A 24,029-nucleotide genomic window follows, 5' to 3' on the forward strand; every position below is an offset into this window, starting at 1 on the left:
AGCATGAGATCCTTGCCCTTACCTTTACAGGCTTCTATGGTCATACCCTGCTCTAACATCTCTCTAGGTCAGTGGTTCCCAATTAGGGGTCCACGGCCCCATCCCCTGCCTTCCCTCTCCAACTATTTTTTTGGGTCATTTTTACATGGTAATGTATCAAATTTTATGGTCTATTTTAGCGCTGTGTGATTTTTCTATATACAGTGGTACCTTGGGTTAAGAACTTAATTCGTTCTGGAGGTCCGTTCTTAAACTGAAACTGTTCCTAACCTGAGGTACCACTTTACCTAATGGGGCCTCCCGCCGCCACCGTGGGATTTCTGTTCTCATCCTGAAGTAAAGTTCTTAACCCGAGGTACTATTTCTGGGTTAGCGGAGTCTGTAACCTAAAGTGTCTATAACCAGAGGTACCACTGTATTGGCCAAAATTGGTTTTGAAATCATACTGCGATAACAATTTTGACCCGGTAATACGCAGTAATATAACACTCCACACGCAAGGGAGAACAGGGTAACCGACTTCAAGGCACCGCCAATATTGCATGATCTCAGCCGATCACACTGCTGATGTGAGTTGCCTGCCCCTCAAGCTGGCAGAGAACAGGGCAGCTGATCACTTTCAGTTTAAGGCACTATGGCACTACCTTCCCCTGGCACTGAGAAAGAGCAGCTTTTCTCGGTCAGCAGGAAAGCAGCAGCAGCCACAGCAGATGTGTATCTTCGCTGGCTGCCACCACTGGCTGTGGCTTGATGCACCCCACCATCTTCATCCCCTCTACCATGCAGCAGAGGGGTCTCTGCTTCCTTCCCCCCCCCATTCAATCTCCGCAGCTGCTCCTTCCCTCATCCCACCTGATCTGCACACAACCTACCCGCCTGATCTCCATGACTACAATTCCTTCATTTATTTATTTTTAAGAAATATTTATTCAAGATTTTTTACATTTATCACCCAACACATATAATCCCATACCCAACAATACAGTAAACAAACAAAAAAGAAATAACAGTAAAAATACATACAAAAAGAGAAAAAAACAAAAAACAAAATTATAGCATCATATCCAAATTCTTAATATTCATATTTTCCTCACTTTTGAACTTCCTCACATCTCCTACAACTCCTTCAATCCCTACATCTGATCAGCATGCATCCCACCCACCCAAATCTCTGTGACTGCTCCTTTCCTCATCCCCACGTCTGATGTCCAGTTTCAAACACTGTGATATTTCAGAATATCCTGATGTTTAGCTGCTGATATATCACGATGTTGAAAACCAGGTATCACTCAACCCTAGTCTGTTTTTTAGCATGCCTAAAATTCTTTGCTTATTTGGGGCTACCCAAATTTTGTTCAAAAAATTGCTTTGTAGAGGTAATTAGAGTAGAGTTATCAAGGGGGTATGTGGCTTGGCTTTTGAAAAATAGGGGATCCTCAGTAATGACCTAATAGTGAACCACTGTTCTAGGTAGTTGTGCCAAAATTTCATAGAAAATGTGGATTTTGTTTAGGTATTTGAATGAAGTAAGAAATGTCATCACACTGATGATGCTCTGGAAGGTAGTTCTGGAGTAAGGGGGAGACCTTCAGACAGTGGATGAACTGAAATGTCACCGATTATAAATATGTATCAAATATATAACAAATCCTTTTTACATTTTAGTTTTTTATTTCTATTGTTGCTTATCTGAAAAGGGTACTCAACTAATTGCACAATCCTAGCCATGTTTCTAAAGTAAGTCCAGTTGAGTTCAATTAAACTTACATCCAGTAGTTATGTATAGGACTGTAGCTATAGGCTGCAATCTTATACACCTATACCTTGAAGTAAGTTCCACTTTACTCAGTGGGACTTACATCTGAGTAGGCATTCCTAGAATTTCAATGTTAATGTATAACTGTCTGGAGCATACAAAATGCTACATGTCACACTTCTGCACAAGTTGTTGTTGTTGAAGGCTTCTTTATTTGTTACAATTAATGTTTTCTGCTTCTCTTTGTATCAGTTGTCTGTGCAAAAATCCACACATATTGTCTTTTTTCCTCCTTTAATATTTACTGCCAGACATATGGGGGGGGGGAATCCCTAGTCACACCTATCTTCAATAGTTAGGGGCTCTCTTAATAGATAGCTATTTCTAAAATTACAATTTTGATCAGTTATAAATAGGTTTACAAGATTTGCCTCTTGAGTATTTATTAAACTAATAACTATGTTCTAACCCATCCAAGCAAGGATGTCAATTTCACTGTTGTGTTCTAAGTACTAGTGCCTTACAACTAATATTAATGTAGTCCCTTTTTGTTTAACAAGTATCTTTTCACTATTGAGTACTTTTAGAAATAAGCATATAGCATCTATTTTTCTTTTGTTTTAAATCATATCATTGCTGGCCCAGAGTTATAAGATAAAATGTAAATATGCCTACATTTACATAAATAAATTTATTTACATCTTCATATTAATGAAATACCAGGATTTATTTTTTTAAAAACTTGACAGTATTGCTTTGCTAAAAATTATATGCATGTCTACTCAGAAGTAAATCCCACTTAGTTCAACTCAATTGTACTTTAAGACTGAAATTCTACACACACATGTACTTGACAGTTACTCCCATTGATATCAGTGGCACTTCTGAGTGGACGGACATACATAGGATTGTCTTGTGAATCTTTAAAAGTCAATTAGCTAGAGAAAAACATACAACCTTTCTACAGTATATGCAGTTTGTTCTGATTTTTTTCCTCTTTGCTTATAATGTTTCTATTTACTTCATTGGACTTTTATACAGGGCAAATTTCTTGTTGGTTTCCCATAACCAAGCATTTCACAAATAGAAGTACTGGTGCACATTTAAATCACAAGAAAATATTTTTAGACATCTCTGTCAGACTGCTCCAAATGTTAAAAACAGGTTTTTAACCAATGTTATTTAATTCTAACCTAGATATAATGCACATTATATTTGTTCTTCATCTCACATTACACACTGGTAAGCAAATATTACCCGTTATCATTCAACATACATTTAATAAGTTGTTTGATATTTGTCTTTCTTTAACATACTCTCATCTCTTGCGTTTTCTAAACATACACTCATCATTTTTACAACATTAAATTTGAGAGGACTTTCCGGATGCTCTTTTATGTTTCAATTTATGGTATTCATTAAACTATTTTATAAAACCACAGTGTAATTATAAATAAATCCTAACAAAAATATTTTTGAAAAGGGGGTTGTTTAATCTAAACATTTTAAAATGTACTAGTAGGAGTTGTTCATAGGTAAAATTTTAGTGTTCTAAAAGCTGTTAGTTTAGAAGCCAAACCCTGTCTGATTAAAAAAAAATGGTTCAGCTGAACTGAAATATGAAAATACTAAGCAATCTAAGAAAAGAAACATGTAACTGGATACTGCTGCTTGCTGTTCACTAGACCTTACAAACCAAGTTGAGGAGCATATTGGCTGTAATAATTTATCATACTTTTCTGCAAAACAGTGTCCCTTAACAATACAACTCCCTGCAGCTCTAAATCTATTTTCACAAGTGGACAGTTCAAGCATTTTATTTTTCTCTCCAAAACTTTACTTCCTTTTCTAAGGTAATAAAATACTCCTGAAGCAAAAGACTCTCCCAAGTTCTCTTGAATGAAAGAGACATTTAAGAAGCAGTAGTTGTTAACGCCAATTCACATTACGAATCCTGAAGTGCAATATAGCACTTAACTCTATGGTCTGTTCTCCTTACAAGGTAGAAAAAACATTTATGTATACATAGCTATAGCATTGCTTAACTGCTATTGTTTTACAGCCAAATACATTATTTGCATCACTATAAACTATATTAAAATGTTTGAATGATTTTTAAACCCAGATAAACTGCTACAAAAAGCAAGCTCAACATTTTAGCTCTGGAATGTCAGATTAAAATATCTAACAACGAAAGAAATACTATAAATGATGTGTAGTTTTCCATTCCAAACAGCCATTAGTCTATGAAACATTGCAAAACAAGTATGTAAAAGGTATTCTGTAACACACACAGAGGCTAAAATTCAAAACACACTTATCCTGGAGTAATCCCCACAGAACACAGTAGGGGTAACTTCTGAGTAAAAATATACAGTATAGTGCTATTATTTTTTTGAACGAAAACTTATTTCTGCCAAATGTCTGATGATCTTATGTCTCTCCCGAAACATAATTAAATATTTCATATATTTGTAAAAAAGCAGGATGCTTACTGTGAAATGTATAAATATCATGAACGCATATTTAAATAACTATCATTTATGAATGATGTTTGAAGTTAGAGCAGTTAGTAACTTCCAAATATATGAGATGTGATCAATTTTTTTAAAAAAACCTATAAAAACATGCAGAGTAAACTAAGGAATATTATCCCTAAAAAGGAAAAAATCTCATTAATGATTTGATTAAATAAACAGACACTATTTGGTCTCAATTGCTTTCTGAACATGCTAATCATTGTCACATACGGAAATAAATTACAGGCTTACCTCATTTCCCTCTCAAGATATTTAAAAGAATTCCCCAGACACTTTGACTCAAATTTGGGAGGGGGGGGGAAGCATATATTAAGTTCTTCAGCAACAAAATTCCTCTACCCAACACTGGAAATGTGTAGCCAGTTACAGGATCAGATAATTCTGTAGACAGCACGATTGTTTCAAATTCAGGTAGAACGAAAGACACTTTGTTCTTCCTTGAGCAGTCACCGCAGGCTCAGTGGGCTTACTTAAGTTAACTAAAGTGAGATCTGGATAGTAAACAAGCTTGGCTCAGACCAATGGCTTTCCACACCCTTCTGTTTATAGTAATATGACTTGCATTCAGAGGTCACCCTCATCAACAGCTTCTGTCTTTCAGTGGGTATCTTATGTGGTGCATTTATCCCAAGGCTCTTTTAATGAACCCAGCTCCCCAGCCCCTACTTGCCTGCTGTCACTGTGACACATCTGCTTCTTATTGTATGAAATCCCTTTAAAATTTAAATGCACAGAGCTACGTCTATATATACACATACACTATATCAATGATTCATTCTAGATGAAGTGTAAACATACTAACACTAAAGCGTTTTTATTTTTATTTTAAAAAAATGTGTTTTCTAAACGAAGCAGCAGCAGTAGTGGTAAGAATAAATAACATATCTGTCCCAGGACTAGCATGTAAGAATTCAGTAGATGTTTCTGGTAACATACCAGAAACAAAAGAGAACTGCCAAATAAAAGTGAACACTACTTTAATATCCACAGAAAATCTGTTCTCTCTCCTCCATAGGCAGAATCAACTCAACAAAAAACAAACAATGCTGATAAGACTTTTTTATTCATGCATGTTACCACCATTTTTACCATAGTATATTTTTGCTGTAGTACTACAAATATGTGCTTTCAATAGTACTTTGCATGTTAAGGTAGGAAATAAATATTCTGAGTATTGTCTAATGTTATTGTTATTATTATTGCAACTATTATTATACCAGCTGCCTTTAGCATATTTTAAGGCATATGTTGCAACAGTTGTGTAAAACAATATTTAATAGTTTTAAAAATAACAATTCAGTTTATTGATGGTCACGTATCGTATTGAGAATCCTGCTTCCCACCCTTTCCTTTGGAATAGGAAGTATAATTTTACACTCTACAAAGATGCAAAATTCAGAAGCTCGGTGGAGAGTTAAAACTGAAGATGGCACTCTCTCCCAACATGAGCACAATCTAGCTTGCTGTGCAGACTTAGCATTTGAGTGAAAGTTACACCTGCAGAACATTGTCGGCACATTGTCCTAGTGCAACATTTAAATGACAGCAGCTTGACTCTGTTAAAGCTAATAAAACATGATTGATGACTCGGATTAAAAAGCTATCTAAGTAGATTAGGATATTTGTGCCATCATTTGACAGCTCCAACACTTTATTATTAGAAAGGATTGCCAGGACCATGAGGGTCATTAATAATGCTTACATTTAGGACCATCTTCCACATTACTTTTTAAAAGACACATGAGTATGCTCTACCCCATGTCCTCAGTGTATTAAAGGAGAGGTAAAGGTAAAGTATATATCATGAAGTACAAGCTGTATTTGTGAAAGGAGGAAAAAAAAATCCCTACCATATAAATAGCCCTTTATAGACATTATCTCAGCAACTCTGGCAACAACCCTGTAAGGCAGGCTGATACTATGATTCTAATATTACAGAGAACAGAGGCTGAGGTGAAAACAGTAATAGCTTGCCTAAGATCACTAGAGAGTTAATTGTTGGGATGCTGTTTAACTGAGGACTTCCCATTCATAGTCTATTCTGCACTAGAAATATATATAGCACATTCTAGATTTTGAATTTGATGGACATTCTCATGTATCTAAGATCTGGTTGTAACTCAGAAATGCATAACTTTTATTTTAAAAAGTTACATAACAAATGTATTATGCACACGATTTTTAAAAATCTGCTCCCAAGCTCTCATAGTTATTCTTGGGAATATCATTTACAACTGCCTCTCTCCCACCCCCAAATAATACAGAGCATTTGCACTTCCTTAAACAGGTGCCCCTCAGCTGTAATTATCCGAAGCATTAACATCTCAAGTAATACTCACTTTGTTGCATTAACCAGCATAAACCAGGGCAGACTCTATGACAATAAAAGCCCACTGAAGCATGTTTAAATTCTGAAGGAAGCATATTGTTATAGCCTTGTTTTTTACTGCTACAAAAGTCAAAGGGAAACAGAGTAAAAGGTGCAATGCAGTAACAGCAACTAAATCTGTATAAAATAAAACCTATGCAAACAACATGTTTGTTCATATGGTTCTGCTATGTTTTTCTTTTATAAATTAATGTAGTTTATAATCTGAACATTTATGAAAAATAAAAATACAAAAAATAACACCAAAAAGCTCAATGTACCCAATGCATATAAAACAAAAATAAAATATTAGTTTACAGATGGAGATTAAATGTCTTTCAAAATAAAAATGCCCTTGCTCATCTTCTGATGGTATCTCCATGCCAATAAACTGATTTTGCTGGTGAGTCCTCTTTTCAGAGAATCCTCGAAACAGAAGTTCTGCAATTGAGAACTCAAGATCACTAGCAAAGAATACTCATATCATTCAAACTAGTTTCTAAGACTCTGTATGGGAAAACAAAGATAGCTGAAGTGGTTTAAAACTACTGCTGAGCTTAAAAAAAATAACAAACAGACCTTCGCTTCAAATTTGCTATCTACAACTATGGCAGAGAATGGGAGGCATTTTTGTTCAACACTGAGGAGAAAGCTAATGGTGATATTCAACAGAGTCATACTCAGAGTATAAACAAGGGGCCTACTCTGAAGCTTAGTGAAATCAACGAGGCTACTCTATGACTTAGTTTGATGCAACCCAGTGTAGATAAGGTGCAAAGCTCATGCATGTACAACAGGGGTCATCAATATTTTTTGGACTTGTGGGCACATTTTGAATTTTGAGTGGCTGCACACAAGCAGGAACTGAGTGTGACAACATTCTCCCCTTCTGTGGCTACCAGCAAATTAGTATTTAGAAGCATACTGCCTCTGAAAGTGGAAGTAGAACATAGCCATCAGGGTTAGTTGTCAAACTGCCTATTATGGGAACAAATTTAACTATGTGCTGCATGAAGAGGTACTTTATTTTGTCTGTCCTGAATCTTCCAACATTTAGCTTCATTAGTTGGCCACAATTTCTAGTGTTATGAGAAAACAGTAATTATTTTTCTCTGCCCAGTTCCTTTACACCATGCATCATTTTATACATTTCTACCATGTTGCCTTCTATTGCTTTGATAATTTTGGTTACTCTTTCCTGAACCCTTTCCAACTCTACAATAGCATTTTTGAGGACGACGACCAGAACTGTACACATTATTCAAAATGTGGTTGCACCATATATTTATATAGCAGCATTATAATACCAGAGTTTGCCATCATATCCAAAACAATATATTTACAAATGAATGTTGATCTGTAACAGTGTACTAATTTTTACTACTTCAAATGTCAAATTCATATTTTATAGCACCTTCAGATCTGAATGTTCAAATAATTTACAGCTTATTTTAGTAATTGATGCACAGTATATATGGAAGAAGCCAGGTTTCAGTGGGAAAGGTGATTTTTAAAGTCACAGTATTCTGTAAGAGTTCCTGTTCAGCAAAACAGAAAATAGAGAAATACAAGGTGGGGGTGGGGGTGAGGAGTGGTTTATCAACTCACAGCTAAAAATTACTAGTGAAGTGGCCACATTTCCTCATACACAGTAAGCCACGATTTATGGCATTACCATGATGTGTGAATGATGCCACTGAGAGAAAAAGAAGGGTTACAGATCAACTTCTGAGAAAATATAGCAGGCAAGTGATATAAGACAAGGATTAAGTAATCTGTGTGGAAGAATGAAAAACATTACATAAATAGAGACAGAGAAAGAGCAAAATTATAAGATGAAAACATTGGCTAAGATTCAATGGCACTTCCACTCATGCAAGGAGAAGGGTTTCAGATTTCTGCCGATTTCCCCCACAACTGTAGACCCTATTCCACTTGCTTTGGAGGGAACATGGAGTTACAGACAGAAAGGAGGAGGCAGAAAGTACAGTTCACTAAATGGAACTCCACACTCAGCTCTTTGGATCCAGGCCACAGTACATCAAAGAGGGAAGAAAATAAAGCACTAGAAATTAGATAACTGCAGATGTCCACATTTCAAAAGGAATAACTAAATAAAATTAGCAAAGAAATGGTAGGAACTTGTGTAGTGTTCTCTTATGCCAGCCTTTTTTAATTGCCTATAAAATGAGATCCTTTGTCATAACTATCTGAAATGTGCTAAATTTCCTAACGTCAAGATTACTAGGAAGCCTACAAATTTCATACCACTGGATAGAAAACAATACTATGCTACAAGTAGCAGAAAATTGGCTGAGTTTCCCCTTAATGAAAAACAAAAGGGGGATGAGTTTGAAAAATCAAAAAATGAAAACTAAATGAATGCAATTTGAATGGATGGAGGAATGAAACTACTTTTTGTTTGCATACCCTAAAACATAAAGCTATGTGAATGTGCAAGGACAGAAATGTAGGGGATAGGACTCACAAATATTTCAAAAATAGAGGTATATTTGAAAGTACACTTTCAAAGAAAGTAAATAGAAATACTAATATAATATATATTATCCTTTTAAAAGAAAAAAAATAGCAAAGGAAGTGATAAAAGAAAATATTAGTCTGCTTCAAGTTAAGATTCAGGTACAGTAGTACCTCGGGATGCGAACGGGGTCCGTTCCGAAGCCCCGTTCGCATCCTGAACAGAATGTAAGACGTGACAGTGCATCTGCGCAGGTCGCGTTCCGCCGCTTCTGTGCATGCCGTCATTTTGACTGTCTGCGCATGCACGAGCGACAAAACCTGGAAGTAACGCGCTCCGTTACTTCCAGGTCGCCGCAGAGCTCAACCCAAAAGCGTTCAACCTGAAGCCTATTTATCCTGAGGTATGACTGTACTTGTAGATGCCCAAGATGGGAAACAAAGATAGGGAGAGAACAATCCGTGTGTGCATGCGTGTGCACATAAAGTTTCTTAAACAAGCTTAAAAGGGGGGGGGGGGGAGAAAATGCATTAATTGCACTTAGTTCCCACTGAAATCAACCAAACTTTAGTCATGACTTACCTGTCCCATTTATCTCAATGGGTTCTAAGCAAGCCCAGATAATTATGAAAAGTATTTGTACAATTGTACAAGATATTGAAGGTAAATAAGAGTGTTAGAGCTGCTTATAGCCTAAAAGCAGAACTTATTTATTTAAAGTATTTATAAGCTCTCCTCTCAAGGCAGCTTCTAATTCACAATAAATATTCTTTCATCAATTTAAAACTATAAAACTCTGTAACAACAGAGTTGATAGAGAACAAGAACTTGCAATAACATTTATCACAAACTGTATTGAGTCCAGTAAGAACAGGAAAAAGCAGGAACATGCCAAAAGTAATTAACAGAAGATGCCCAAAGCATATGTGTAAACACAGAACGGGAGAAGCACTGCAGCCTGAATACAATATGTCCTTACATGTCGGAAACAACAAGAGACCTTTAGAATAAAATTTTGATACTGGCAATTTGAGGTAGGGCCGTGTGTGAATACTATATTTGAGGTGGAATTGATATCACAATGGAAAAGTCACTGTTCTCTTTAATAGGGAGAGCCTACAGCTGATATCTAACATAAGTCAGGCTCACTGAAATCAATGGATGCAAGTGCATTTCTTTCAATGATTTGACTTTAAATGTGGCATATGTTGGATATGAAATGATGTTTTTACTGGTGAGCATTCTTTCCCAGCATTTCCTGGAGAATATGCACCAGTGTGATAGTTTGCGTATCTGTGGGAGTTAGTTTAAAAGGTTCCACCTTGACATGGAGTAAAATGAGGATTTTGCCAGTTTAAATGCTTTAAAATATTGTGTTTAAATGTATCATTTCAAATAAAGGGATTATACAAACATGCATCCCTCAAAGAATGGGGGAAAACTAACAAGCAGTTAGGTTTATATTGCACATCCCCAGTTATATGTTCAGAACATTGAGAATTTGCACTGAGAACAGAGTTCATACCCTGTCAATAGGAAAACATGATGGTTGGAGCAAAAGCTCTTCCATTTTTGCAATGGAACCTTTGGATCCAACCCATTTCTTCTAACATTATCCATTTACAGACATTTCCAGCTTTCCTATACTCCATGGGGAGGCAGAGGTATGTCAAATCTTATTACCTTAAGAGCATGGGAAAGTTGGAAATGCCTGAAAACATATAAAGTTTAGAAAACAGTTCAATGTGGAGAATTTAAAAACTGGATCCATTAAGAGATAGGGTCTTTCTACTCTGAAGATTTATTCTCAGAAAATGAGTTCCTTCCATTCATGAAACCAAACTTTTAGATCCTGAAGCTTTAACATTATTTTATACATATCTGAAGGAGCATTAAAAATTACCGGTACATTTCTAAAAATATGAGTTTCACTAAAATTTATTTCCAATTTCTGCTTCAAATGTACATACACAATGCATATCTTTACCACAAAGAGAAAATGTTATCATTTATATTCCCATCACAAATAGGATCTGTGAGCAAGGCATATCTTATGACGGTCCCACAATCCACTGGACTCTGGATTTTGTCACAATGCAGTTAAAGTCAGAAAAAAAAACAACACTTCAGCATATCCTTAACAGTAGCAGGACTCAGTCAGGCATGAAACAGGCAACCTGCCCAGGCTGGGGGGGGGGGGGGGGACGACTAAATTCCTGTCAAGTTTATTCACCCAGCTCCTAAATATATAGCATCAGAAAAAAAAATAAAACTCTAAAGCTATACAAAATAGTATGCTTATGTCTTCAATCTTTTGGGCATGCTAGTTTATTATAGTTTAGGCCCTATTTAGACATCTCTGCAAATGGGCAATTCATTTATTAAAAATAATAAATGGAGGAAATCAGTGTTCTGGAGTAATAAACCTCTTGTAAAGACACAAACCATCTTATTACTTCAAAGTCCTAGTAATAAAAACCAGGCTGGACTTTTGAACCTGGGAGAAATTTTTTTGCAAAAGGGCGATTCCAAAGCATGGTGTAAAAACAGTGGAGTTCATATCCGCCTACAAATGATGGGAAATGTGGTCTTTCTAGAAGTTCAACAGCAGTTAGGCTAATGGTCTGGGAATTGTCTTGACTTCATGCCAGTACAATTAAGGATCCACACAAAGTTAGAGCCTGTCAGTGTAAAGTGAACATATTTTTCAGAAGTGTGTTTGCATAGCTAGATTTGCTCATGCGACCTATATTTAATTTGGCACAATACTAAAGATTTGGAACCGAACTATTATATATTTGTAGAAAGAATGGGAGAGTCTATTGAATTGTAGACTAACTGCTGGAACTCCTGTATCTGTCATTTAAAGAGCCAAATGTAAAACCTTTAAAAACAATTCATCTTTCTTTACACCGTTCCAAAAGAGAAACTGAAATCAACCAAATCAATTACCTTCCTTTTAAAAAGAAAATTCCTTTTATCTCTCAGGTAAATACATCATGCCAAAAAAAAAAAAAATCTTGAGTTTGAGTCATAAGGAGAAGCGTATTTTTTGCTTGCTTTACTGTTAGGGGAAAATATTTTGTACAGCCTCCAGCTAAGCAAATGCTTTAAATATACCACAGTAAATTAAATTAATATTCTTTAAAACATATTTAGCCTAAATTCAAACACAATGGGTGAAATCCCATGCTGCTGTTCTGCTTGTAGAACAATTTTTGATACAGTGAAAGCATCTGCTTATGTAAAAGAGAGTAAGTAATTTTCTCAAATGGCTTGTTCACCCTGAAGCCTCCTGTGCCAGGTTCCAGTCGTGCTCCCCAACCTGTGAGATGTGAAGACTGCGCATATGGATTGCAAGCTTTAAAAGTAAATCCAAAAGACTTATAGCTCTTAATTCTCAACCTCTTCCAACTTTTAGTTTTGTTGGCATATTATAATGCTGTGTTGACACTTGTAACTGAAAGCTGGAACAATACCAGTCTTACATTTTAACCATTCGAAACCACTAGTTGGCGGCTGGTCCAGTGATGGTCCACCACATGGTACTCATAGAAGAAATTGTTTTGACTGTTACAGCATGCCTCTGATATGCAGATGCTCAAGGCAGCCCCTGGACACCATTGGTAAGCTGTAACAGCCACTCAAAACAACTCCCCATGCAAGCACTATGTGGTAAATCATCACAAGACCTGCTAACTAACAGGGTCATTTAATGGTTGTCAAGGGTGATTTGAAGTTTGTTTAGTCAAAATTTGTCCACTACTTCTCTGCTGAAGAAACAGAGAGGTTTGAGTGGTGTCATTCTGATGTCACAAGGTTGAGTGTGGTGTCACTCTGATGTCACAAAGTTGGGGTACAGGGAACTGCAGCAGCAAAGGAGAATCTGATTAATCTGATTACACTGCTTTTTTGCCAAGTAAAAAATTAGGTAAAGACTATTGTGGGTACTACTAGATTAAAGAAATGATCCTTAGAGGAAAAGGGCTTCAGCCTGCAGTTACAGAGAATTTATTTACTATGTTAATTGATTCAAGTGATCTTTTCAATATACATTGTTGGCAGTACTATAATGTCTGAGCTAAGAGGCACAGTCAACTATGTGTAGTAAGTGGAATAAGTATGAAATGTTTGGACAAAACCCCTTAAATTCTACTAAACACACACACACACACACACACACACACACACACACACACTAAAACAACTTCTGAACACAGTAACAGAACAGAGATAAATACAACTGAAAAGTGTAATGCAACCAAACACTTGAAAGAATGAGCCTGTGCTCTGAACAGAAATCAACATGGTATTAGTGTAACACATAAAAGGTTATTACAACATGCCATGCAGGGGCACAGAGAGAGGCAAGATATGAAAAAAGTGAATTTGGAAAATTCTAAGCTTGATATGGAGTGACTAAGATTATGAAATCCCTAGGTTTGCCTATAAGTGGAAATATTCCACTGGTCACATAACACGTTCTTCTTTCACCTTCAGTGTATATGCACAGACTGAAAGTACGTTTTGGCAAAATTTAACAGAAAAAACCTTTATAAAAGGATTCAGAAGCAAAGAGCATTTGGAAGATGGTTAATTGACTCCTCTTACTGGCTATATTCACATGTTACAATAAGTGAGAGTTGGCTCACTTCTTGTGGTTTATTGTGAATAAGTGGCCTGCTCAAGCACACTGGCCAACCTTTCCACAGTCAAAGACAGAAACAAAATCAGAAGACTGCAATTAAGCTTGGTTTTCTGTGACATTTGAACCCAGGATCTTGGTTTGTTGCTCCCTAAGAAGCCAGGATCGCTAGCCAGCCTAACCATAGTTTATTGTTGGTTTATGAATCTTGTTTGTTAGAGACCAGCAAACCAGGATTATGAACTCAGAGGTCACAGGAAGCCAAACTTAATTAAGGCTTTCTGGTTTTCTTCTCCCACTTGTGCCAGGGGAGAAGTGAGGAAGAAGTGATTGGGCACTATGAACCAGAATAATACTCATTTCCATTAACCACAGTGAGTCAGCAATTCTGGATTATTGTGATTCAAATACAGCTCTTGCTGATTAGTCTAGCAATACTCACTCCTGCTTACTTTTAGGATTTGGGGTAGGGGTAGAATGTAATAGGAAAACAGTTCTCCAACATCCTGATGTCTAAGGCAAAGTACCAAAAGGATAAGAAGCATTTAACTGGTGATCCACCAGAAAGTCATTTCATCACAGACAACTAGAAAAACTTGTAGCAAGAAAGAAGGCCTACTCTAAATTTAAATCTTTCCTCTGCGTAATTCATGAAATGGCTATTTAAACTATTTACAGAAAAGATTATTTGGTAATTCTCAGGCAACAAGTCAGTTTTATTTGACAACTTTTAATTACAGTGGTACATCGGGCTAAGTACTTAATTCATTTTGGAGGTCCGTTCTTAACCTGAAACTGTTCTTAACCTGAAGCACCACTTTAGCTAATGGGGCCTCCTGCTGCAGCCGCGCCGCCGGAGCTCGATTTCTGTTCTCATCCAGAAGCAAAGTTCTTAACCCGAGGTAATATTTCTGGGTTAGCGGAGTCTGTAACCTGAAGCGTATGTAACCCGAGGTACCACTGTATTACCACTAGGCAAATACTGAACATTTATAATCTACAGATAATATAGACTATTCACCATAGACCTTATCTCTGAATTGCTCAACCTAACTGGATTTTAGCTTAGAACCTCTTCTACCGCACTCTTTCCGCTAAATACCTTTGGTCTGACAGATACCCAAGAACCCACCATATCCTCTATTTGCCATTTTCAACTCAAGGGTATTTTCACATGTAAGGTTTAAAATAAGGGGTGACTGTAAAGAACTTTATTAGTGTCCCCAGGCAGGAGCCTTACAGTCTGAGCTTTCTTTCTTTTGTTAAAAAGGTAAGTCTCTGGCCCTCCTAGAATAATAGAATTGTAGAGTTGGAAGGGACCCAAAGGGCCATCTAGTCCAGCCCACTACAATGAAATAAAATTATTAAACAAAGTGTGTGGGTATCCTTCTAAGAGATTCTAGGACAGAGCTTTCCAAACTTTTCATGTTCGTGGCACACTTTTTAGACGTGTATTGTTTCACAATTTAGTAATTCAGTTTTACTAGCAAACGGGACATTAAACTAAGCCCTTTCCAGCCCCGGGAAGAGCTCAGGGAGAATTTGCGCAACACACCTACACACCACAGCCGACACACTAATGTGTCACAAAACTGTTTGGAAAGCTCTGTTCTAGGAAATGAGCCCATTCAGCTGGCCCTGCCCGTGAATGTTATTAGCCAATTAGTGAAATTATGATTGATAAGTGAGATGTTTGGACACCAGGCAAATGAAATCACAGGGGTCCTAAGGACCTGCTGTTTCCACGTTTTAGTGCACTTTTCCAGCTTCTGTCTTGTTTTTTTTAATAGCCCCGGGAATCTCCATAGTTCTCCCTTCCTTTTTTCCTAACAAGCAGGACACATCTTTCTTGTGGTGGGTTCATCTGAGATAAAGGACTCCCTAGAGAGGAAGTCCTTTTGTGGGTAGAGGTTAAAGAAACACCTCCCAAAATGACAAATGTGAAAAATTTGCAAAGAGGATCAGGTATGGCTCCTGCTGTGGTAAATGGTATTGTAATTGTATTGTAAATTTGCAGTGATGTACACAAGCCTAACAGAGACGCGGGTGGCGCTGTGGGTAAAAACTCAGCGCCTAGGACTTGCCGATCGCATGGTCGGCGGTTCGAATCCCCGCGGCGGGGTGCGCTCCCGTCGTTCAGTCCCAGCGCCTGCCAACCTAGCAGTTCGAAAGCACCCCCAGGTGCAAGTAGATAAATAGGGACCGCTTTCTAGCGGGAAGGTAAACGGCGTTCCGTGTGCTGCGCTGGCTTACCAGATACAGCTAGTCACGCTGGCCACGTGACCCGGAAGTGTCTGCGGACAGCGCTGGCTCCCGGCCTATAGAGTGAGATGAGCGCACAATCCTAGAGTCTGGCAAGACTGGCCCGTACGGGCAGGGGTACCTTTACCTTTACCTTACACAAGCCTAGATTTGTCCATCTGTCCCTCCCCTTGATCCTCTTAAATGTCCTCATAAACGGCTTTGGAAACAATTCTGTACATAGTTAAGCAGTTTAAAGTGCCATTGTGGGCAAGACATCACTATTTTATTATACAATATAAACCCAAATATTTAGTTCTCCAGTAAATTTACACCACTCTTTCAAACTTGCTATAAACACTAACTAGTATGCTACACCAACAGTGACAGTGAAATGTATTAACAAATAATTTGAGTATAGGATCACAGTCTAAATAAGATATATTAAGGCACTGCAAAAAGGCCAATAACGCTTCATAAAAAGTATTACTGCAGTGAAGTAGGTCCTCAATTAGAAACAGCAGACACAGCCTTCATTTATTATTTACGTTGCTTTGTGCCTATGTCAGCTCCTGATTAATAATTAATTTTAATCTCATTATGGCAGATTTTATTACAGGCTAATTTAATTAAATGGTGAATTGGCTCCCAGATGTCACCATTTGTGCAATCTTTTAAATAAAGCTGACGATGACACAGATTTCGGGGTGGGGGGTGTCCCAAATTTAAAAAATGCAGAACTCAACCAATTCCAACATTTTACCAGTGGGGAATGTAATGGAACCTCCCACATATCCAAATAAAGATACAGACACAAATGTTCAAGTGTCACATTTTTAATTCACAGGGTCAGTAATGCATGATATAGGACTAACCTATGCTCACAATGCTGCGTTGCACACTCAATTAGTTAGCAGTTTGCCATTTATTAAGATCTGGGATAAAGAAGCAATGGAAGGGAGTCCCTTTTAAGTTAAAATATCAATAGTTGCTTGTCTCCAGCACTGATTGAAACACACATATCTACAGTGATGCCTCTGGTTACGAACTTAATTCGTTCTGGAGGTCCGTTCTTAAGCTGAAACCATTCTTAACCTGAGATACCACTTTAGCTAATGGGGCCTCCCGCTGCCGCCGTGCAATTTCTGTTCTCATCCTGAGGTTAAGTTCTTAAACTGAGGTACTACTTCCAGGTTAGTGGAGTCTGTAACCCAAAGTGTTTGTAACCCGAGGTACCACTGTATTTCTAGGCAAAACAGAATGCAATGTGTTTTAATATTAATTTAAGCTTCACTAACACTAAACTCAAATATTTTATATGCTGTAGACATAACTAATACAGAAAACTAAGCGAATTTTACTTTTCTGAATCACCAATATCTCAGGTGACTGAACACTTACTTGAATGTATTAAAATGCTTAAACAATCAGACACATGTTTTTTTTAGTCCAGAAATAATGCATAATAAGAATTATAGAAGTAAGCAGAGTATCATACTGAAGAAGGGGCAAATGTCTCACCTACAAAATCCACCTTGCTTCAAAGCACTGCATTATTATCCACACCACTATGTAAGCACAGAACTTAGGTATAAGTGCAGAATTCACATAATTTTTAAAAAGAGTGCCACATCTTTTGGTTTCCTCTATACCATGTTTCACAAATCCACCAACTATTTTTGCAATCCTGAACTAGGATTGTAAATAAAGATAGGGAGCTCTAAATTCACAGTAGGATTCAGATATCTAGAAAAACTATTCAAGCTTTTCTGTATGTCTGCTGTCAACACAAGCCATCGATGGAGCTGTAACCTTAGAATCCACCATTGTTGCTCTCCCTTGTAGACGGCAAACATTGTTACAGGCTGAGTAGCAATCACTTACTGGTGATACAATTGGTTGTCAATTCAAGCTGTAGGTAACTTTATAGGATAATTACTAGTCTTACCCAAGTTGCTACCCGCTAGAAAGTTACCAGGAAACCTGTGAAGTTTGACTTGTTAGCCATCAACATAATGGTTATGTACTAGTTACAAAACCAAACTAATTTGGTTATACAGAGGCAACCACTAATGTAATCATCTTTCTTTAGACAAAAATTACAAATCTTTGTATTGCTTCTCTCTTCCACAGATAGGGGGGACTATGAGCTTAAGAGGAAACTACACCATTAGGTTTAGCAGTTATTCAACCATTCATTATGTGTTTTGCGCACTTTTTCCATCATGACAATAAACTTCATATTTAAAAATTAAAACACATTGTGATCCTCAGAGGCAAAGAGAAACTGTTCAGAAGCTGATGAAAGGTATAAAGGGAGTTCCGATGAACTGTTCATATTAGGCAGGATTGAATCTAAAGGTGTGTTCTTAAATACTACATCATGTTGAGCAATTAACTGCTCCAAACCTCGCACATATTAACTTGAGAAGTGCCAGCATACACAATGAATCTCTTGCATCCTTTAATATTGAAAAGGGGGAAATATAATGACAACTACTGTCAAATATTTTGAAAGCATGCTTATTACAGATGATGAGAGCCTTTATATCATGGGGAACCTGTGGACCTCCAGATGTTGTTGGATTCTGGCTTCCATCAGCCCGAGTCATCTAGGCGTATTTAGTCAGTGGGGATAGGAAACTGCCAAATCTAAAGGAAAAGGTCCAGACCAGACTTATTTTTCTGTACAGGTAGAAGGGGCCATATTCTCTTACCCAGATGCTTAGAAAATGCTTAGAAAGTTGAGGTAATTTTCATCTGATTTATTAATTTCTTTATTTAGTAAGAATAAAACCATGAAGTAAATAATAAAAACAAGAACGAAACAAACCAATGGCCCCCCCCAAAAAAACACACATTTAAAAGGACTTGGCATAATCATCTGAGGCTTTTATCCAAGTGCCCCTGTCTAATTAGATACAGCAGGTAATACAAGATAAAGGGCCTTTTTAGTTGTGGTTCCCCAGTTACAGAATGCCCCCTTCAGAATTTTGTATTTCATGTTGTGTTCACTGTTGTGTTTACCCTAATTAATGGGGATAAGGCAATCAACGACTATAAGCCATAATGACTAAATGGTACCTATAGGATCAGAGGTGGTAGAACTCACAACACCAGTTGCTGGGAAACAGCTTTTGGGGCCAAGCGGCCAGCATGACTAAACCGCTTCTGGCGCAACGGAACACTGTGACGGAAACCAGAGCACACGGAAATGCCGTTTACCTTCCCACTGCAGCGGTACCTATTTATCTACTTGCACTGGCATGCTTTTGAACTGCTAGGTTGGCAGGAGCTGGGACAGAGCAACAGGAGCTCTTTCATAACACAGCAAGCACCTGTAATATTCTTATGGTTAAGGATTTCTAACGTCAGCTCCTTGGGGGGGTTTAATGCATGGCTTACCCCATCCTTAGTCTCATAAAAGGATTATTCATGGCAGCACTAAAAAAAAAAACACCTCTAGAACTAACACAATTCTATATGGATCCTCAGCCTGCTAAAATTAATGAACAGCTGATTTAATCATCTTTGAATGATTCTGAGAATAGATCTTTGGTGGTCTAAGAAAGAAAAGGAAACCTTAAGGTTACACTGCAGTCTGTGTTTCTCTGTCTCTCTCAGACCCACAGTGCCAACTGCAGAGCAATAGGTATGGCATAGGGAGTTTTCATGATTTAATCCAAGATGTGTTAATTTAACAGCACACCACATTCATGCTAGACACAAATAAGAGTAATAATCCAATCCTATGTTCAAATCTATAACTATTTTGGAAGCCCCTGACACAAATATCCTAAATTATACGCAGATTCAAATAAAGGCAGATTTTAACATAACCGCTCTCTCTTTCTCAGTCTCATTCCCACCCACTCCTCCTTTCTCTCATACATTGTATGTATTTATTTAGCAATTTTATAAGTTACAATCTTTTTCCATAAACCATGGTTCCATAAACCATGAACAATAAAATGTTACATTAAAAATATTAAAACATTCAAGGATTAAAATTTGTCAACAAACAGATAACTAGTAATACAAAGGTGGCCACAACTGAGGGAAAGCTTGGTTAAGCAGGAACTTACAAGCCCCCTGCCACCAGTCAATACCATCCAAATGTTATATCCAGCAAAGCAAGAAACCTATGTGCACTGCAGATAAGTAAAAAAGTTAGTCAAGCGGCACATTATTATTAAGGAATGAAGCATGAAAAATACATTCCAGAAAACATCTGCCCATTTTAAAGATGGGAACATAAAACTGGAGAGATTAACAATATCAGAAAGGGTTTTTTAAAACATGATATATGACAAATTTTAAAACCTGATATATTATAAAAAATCCTTCTCTTTTTCTGAATGTGAGATAGTGGTGACATATAACAGGGGACTACTATTGTCCTTATGTTCTTCTGCACTTGTCAACTTCCTGGATATATTTTATTTATTACATTTCAGAACAGTGCTCCCAGTTTTCCCTTTTGCCCGGTTTGTCCTTCTCACAACAACTCTATGCAAGGGACTGAATGGCTCATAGTTACCCTCAGTAAGCTTTCAGTATACCCAGTTGCTCTATGAGCAAAGTAAAAAGAAAAAAGAGTGGGTTTTCATACATTTTAAAATTTGATTCAGTCCGTATCTTACCTAATTCACACTTTTCAAAACAATATGCAAATTGAAACACAGCCATTTCATAAAATTTACATTTTCCCAAATTTTGCAATGCAGTTTTCCAACCACACAATGTGCACAAAAAGGCCTACACTATGGTATGCATAAACTGCATGTATTAGTGAAAATGACACAAATGCATTATTTTAGTGGAAAATGCTTTGCAAAAAGTTGGCAAAATTCCATAGAAGAATGTGTATCTTGTGAGAAATTCAAACTAAAATGCTGATGAATTTTCATGAGAGCTTTTAAAAAAGAAAATTGATGTGGAAATGTGGGGAACTGAAGACGGAAAAATATTTAAAAACTGAGCAAATCCAAAACTGACTGATTTGTCCATCCCACTGGAAACTGACAATGAGGACAGTTACAAATTGTAGCCTATATCACAACTAACTGCTGCCACATCAGTTGCTGATGCACCAGAGATTGGGAATGTAAGGTTGGAGCAGTCCACAGGTTGTCCTTTCCTCCTCTTGTCTGAACTGAAGATGCAACGTGATCTGCCATTCTAATTAGAAAACTGGCCAGCAGCACAACCTAGCAACAGTTAAGTCCAGGGCTGGCCAACTTGGTGCCCTTTAGATGCCATGTGGCTACAACTCCCATCAGGTTGATGGGAACTGCAGTCCAAGAACATTTGAAGGGGACCACATTGGCCATCCCTGCCTTAGAGACAACGCAAAAGCTCACGCTTGCCAACACCATTTTTACTACCATAAGAGAAACTCCTTTTAAGGAGTATGAACACAGTCATCCCTCCTTTTAACAGTGTGTGAACATCTAACTTTAACAGTTTGCAGCAAGATGTCTGAGGTAGGAGTAAGCTGCACCATTTCCATTCTCAGGCACCCAGCTACCAGGGATTTTGTTCCTCAACCAGGAAAGGGCAATGAGTCACAGTAGTAATCAGGCCAGTTAGTAGATGAGAAGTGTCGTGTTAACCCCCCCCCCCAAAAAAAACACACCAAAACACTTTTCATTCAGTAATATGCTAGAACCAATAATTAACTTTAAAAAGGAAGGGAACCAACTACATCCACAGCACTTAGATCTCCCTTTATTACACATGGTTTCATCCTAAAGCTTCCCTTACACTGGACTAAAGATCGAGTCATCTGTTTCTGTAAATTAAGCCAAGAAAGAGTATTCTCTATAAGATGTAAGTATATGTATAAATTTCTGTAGTAAGTTTGATTTTATGTACAGTGGTACCTCGGGATGCGAACGGGATCTGTTCTGGAGCCCCGTTCGCATCCTGAATGTAACTTAAGACGCGACAGCACATCTGCCCAGGTCGCGTTTTGCCGCTTCCGCACATGTCATTTTGAGCGTCTGCGAAACCCGGAAGTAACGCGCTCCGTTACTTTTGGGTTGCCATGGAGCGCAACCCGAAAGCGCTCAACCTGAAGCACATTCAACCTGAGTATGTATTTTTTATTTAATCGATCATTTAGAAGTGCATTAAGCTATTTCTAATAAGATTTGGTTTTAATAATTATTAGTGAATATCAATATATGTATCAAGACCTTGACATTAGAGCACTGAAGAAGCCTGGAAAACGATCTTGGGAGTGTGCTACCTGCAAGCCCCAGTAAAAGAGCCCCATTGGGGGCGAACAGCGGCCTCTTGATTACTTGGACTGCCAGGGCGAAACAGATGCAAAACGCCGGCACCCTGTCATCTACAACTTCATTAACATCTATCTACAACTTCACTAGCATCTCTCGGCATTGTGAATAACACCAAACTTACCTTTTGTTGGTATCTTCATGAACTTATCTAAAAGACTGAGTTAAGCATTTGAAAAATCTATTGAAACCAGATATTATAAGTTCATCTTAGGTTGGGTAGTTCAAAAGTCTACGTGGCTTTGTTTAATGTTTTGTATTTTTCTCAGAAGGTTGATAAAGAATGTATAATTTATTATTCTGTGTATATTAATTGCCAACGTGCTGCATGAGTCGCACTACTTCTATCAGCAGCACAGGTTGCATTTTTCTAGTAAATTTAATTATAGCTTTTGTATGGAACCAGGGATAGCCAATGAGGTACCCTTCAGATGAACTAAAACTCATCCTTGACCATTGGCCATACTGGCTGGGCTAATGGTAGTTGGGTCAAACAATAGTTGGCTACCTGTTATTAAACAATTGTCTTGGTTTTATTTCAGAACTTCATTTATTTATTTTAAATATTTCTTATCCACACTTCATTGCAATGTAATTCCAGAGAATGTTACATTTAAAATATTAGCCCATATACATACTACAACCACTAACACCATAAAAGCAGGAAAATCACAATGAGAAAAACTGTAAAATGGCATCAGTCCAGGCACAAATATCCAGCAAAGGCTTGAGTGAATAGATAGGTTTTTATCTAGTGAAGGAAACAAAGAGGATGCCACCAACAACAAAGTGCTCATAGTATCTCTGAGGGGAGGAAGTTCCAAAGGTGGGGGGATACCATCCCAATGAAACTTTGTGACAATGCAAATTTGTTCACAGTCACATGACATTTTATTTAAAAACATTTTTAAACTTACTCTAGAGTTTTATTAACATTACTCAAATCTAGAGTAAACTGCACATAAAGTTTACTCTTTCATATTTCTCTTCACCTTGAAATATGGACAACATGTGTTCATTTTCAGGGACTGGTCTGAAGTTACTTTAATTCTTAATGTCTTAATCACTCACAGTTATTAAATTATTTAAAGGAGTTTGAACAGAGATTAGATGGTTCCCTGTAGCCAATGACATTAAAAATTCTGTGTTCCCAGAAGCCTGAAAAAGGGGCAGCAGAAAAAGTGCCTGTGAGAGAGCATTCTTTCATGTGCTTTGCCTAGTTTCTCAGCATTCTAAAAGTACGGAATTGGAAAAAATGCTACAAGGAATGACTTTGCATTTTGTTTTCAGAAATATTACACTGGGGAAAGTTTGCAGTTCCTGGTTCTATTCATTAGTCTGCTTCTTGGTAATCTTTAGCCAGCTATTCTACCACTTCAGGCTGAACACATGTGTTACAAAGAGGTATACATCTAAAACTTGAATGCAAGCCAGTTTTAGGATGTGTACATACTTCCTTTCCCAAAGAGGTAATTCTGCCATACAAGATGGAACAGTATATAAACCACAGACCTCTAGGTCTTGCATTGTGGCTTCTATTATAAGAGCTTATGGGAATCTGGAAATAGAACCTTTTTTCATGATGCCTTAGGGCAAGGGTAGCCAACATGGTGCCCTCTAGATGTTTTTAGAGTCCAGCTCCTGTCAGCCCCAGCCAGCCATCAATGGTCAGAGATTATGAACGTAGGATTTCATCAA

The 24,029-nt window shown here is 37.5% G+C and overlaps 1 protein-coding gene across 16 annotated transcripts in view; it reads right to left on the bottom strand.

Moving 5' to 3' along the window:
- EYA4 (EYA transcriptional coactivator and phosphatase 4) overlaps nt 1-24,029 on the bottom strand; it is a 110,852-nt gene that overhangs the window by 65,087 nt on the left and 21,736 nt on the right. Inside the window, exon 1 of one of the 16 annotated variants that reach the window (XM_077925981.1) lies at nt 4,528-4,785. The exons of 14 other annotated variants lie outside the window; for them this stretch is intronic. The gene's annotated coding sequence lies outside the window, so the exon portion shown is untranslated. Of the gene's footprint in view, nt 1-4,527; nt 4,786-24,029 lie in introns of those variants that run through there. One more of the 16 variants, XM_077925985.1, reaches the window with a different exon arrangement.

This window comes from Podarcis muralis, chromosome 3 (assembly GCF_964188315.1).
Source record: "Podarcis muralis chromosome 3, rPodMur119.hap1.1, whole genome shotgun sequence".
Taxonomy (NCBI): domain Eukaryota; kingdom Metazoa; phylum Chordata; class Lepidosauria; order Squamata; family Lacertidae; genus Podarcis; species Podarcis muralis.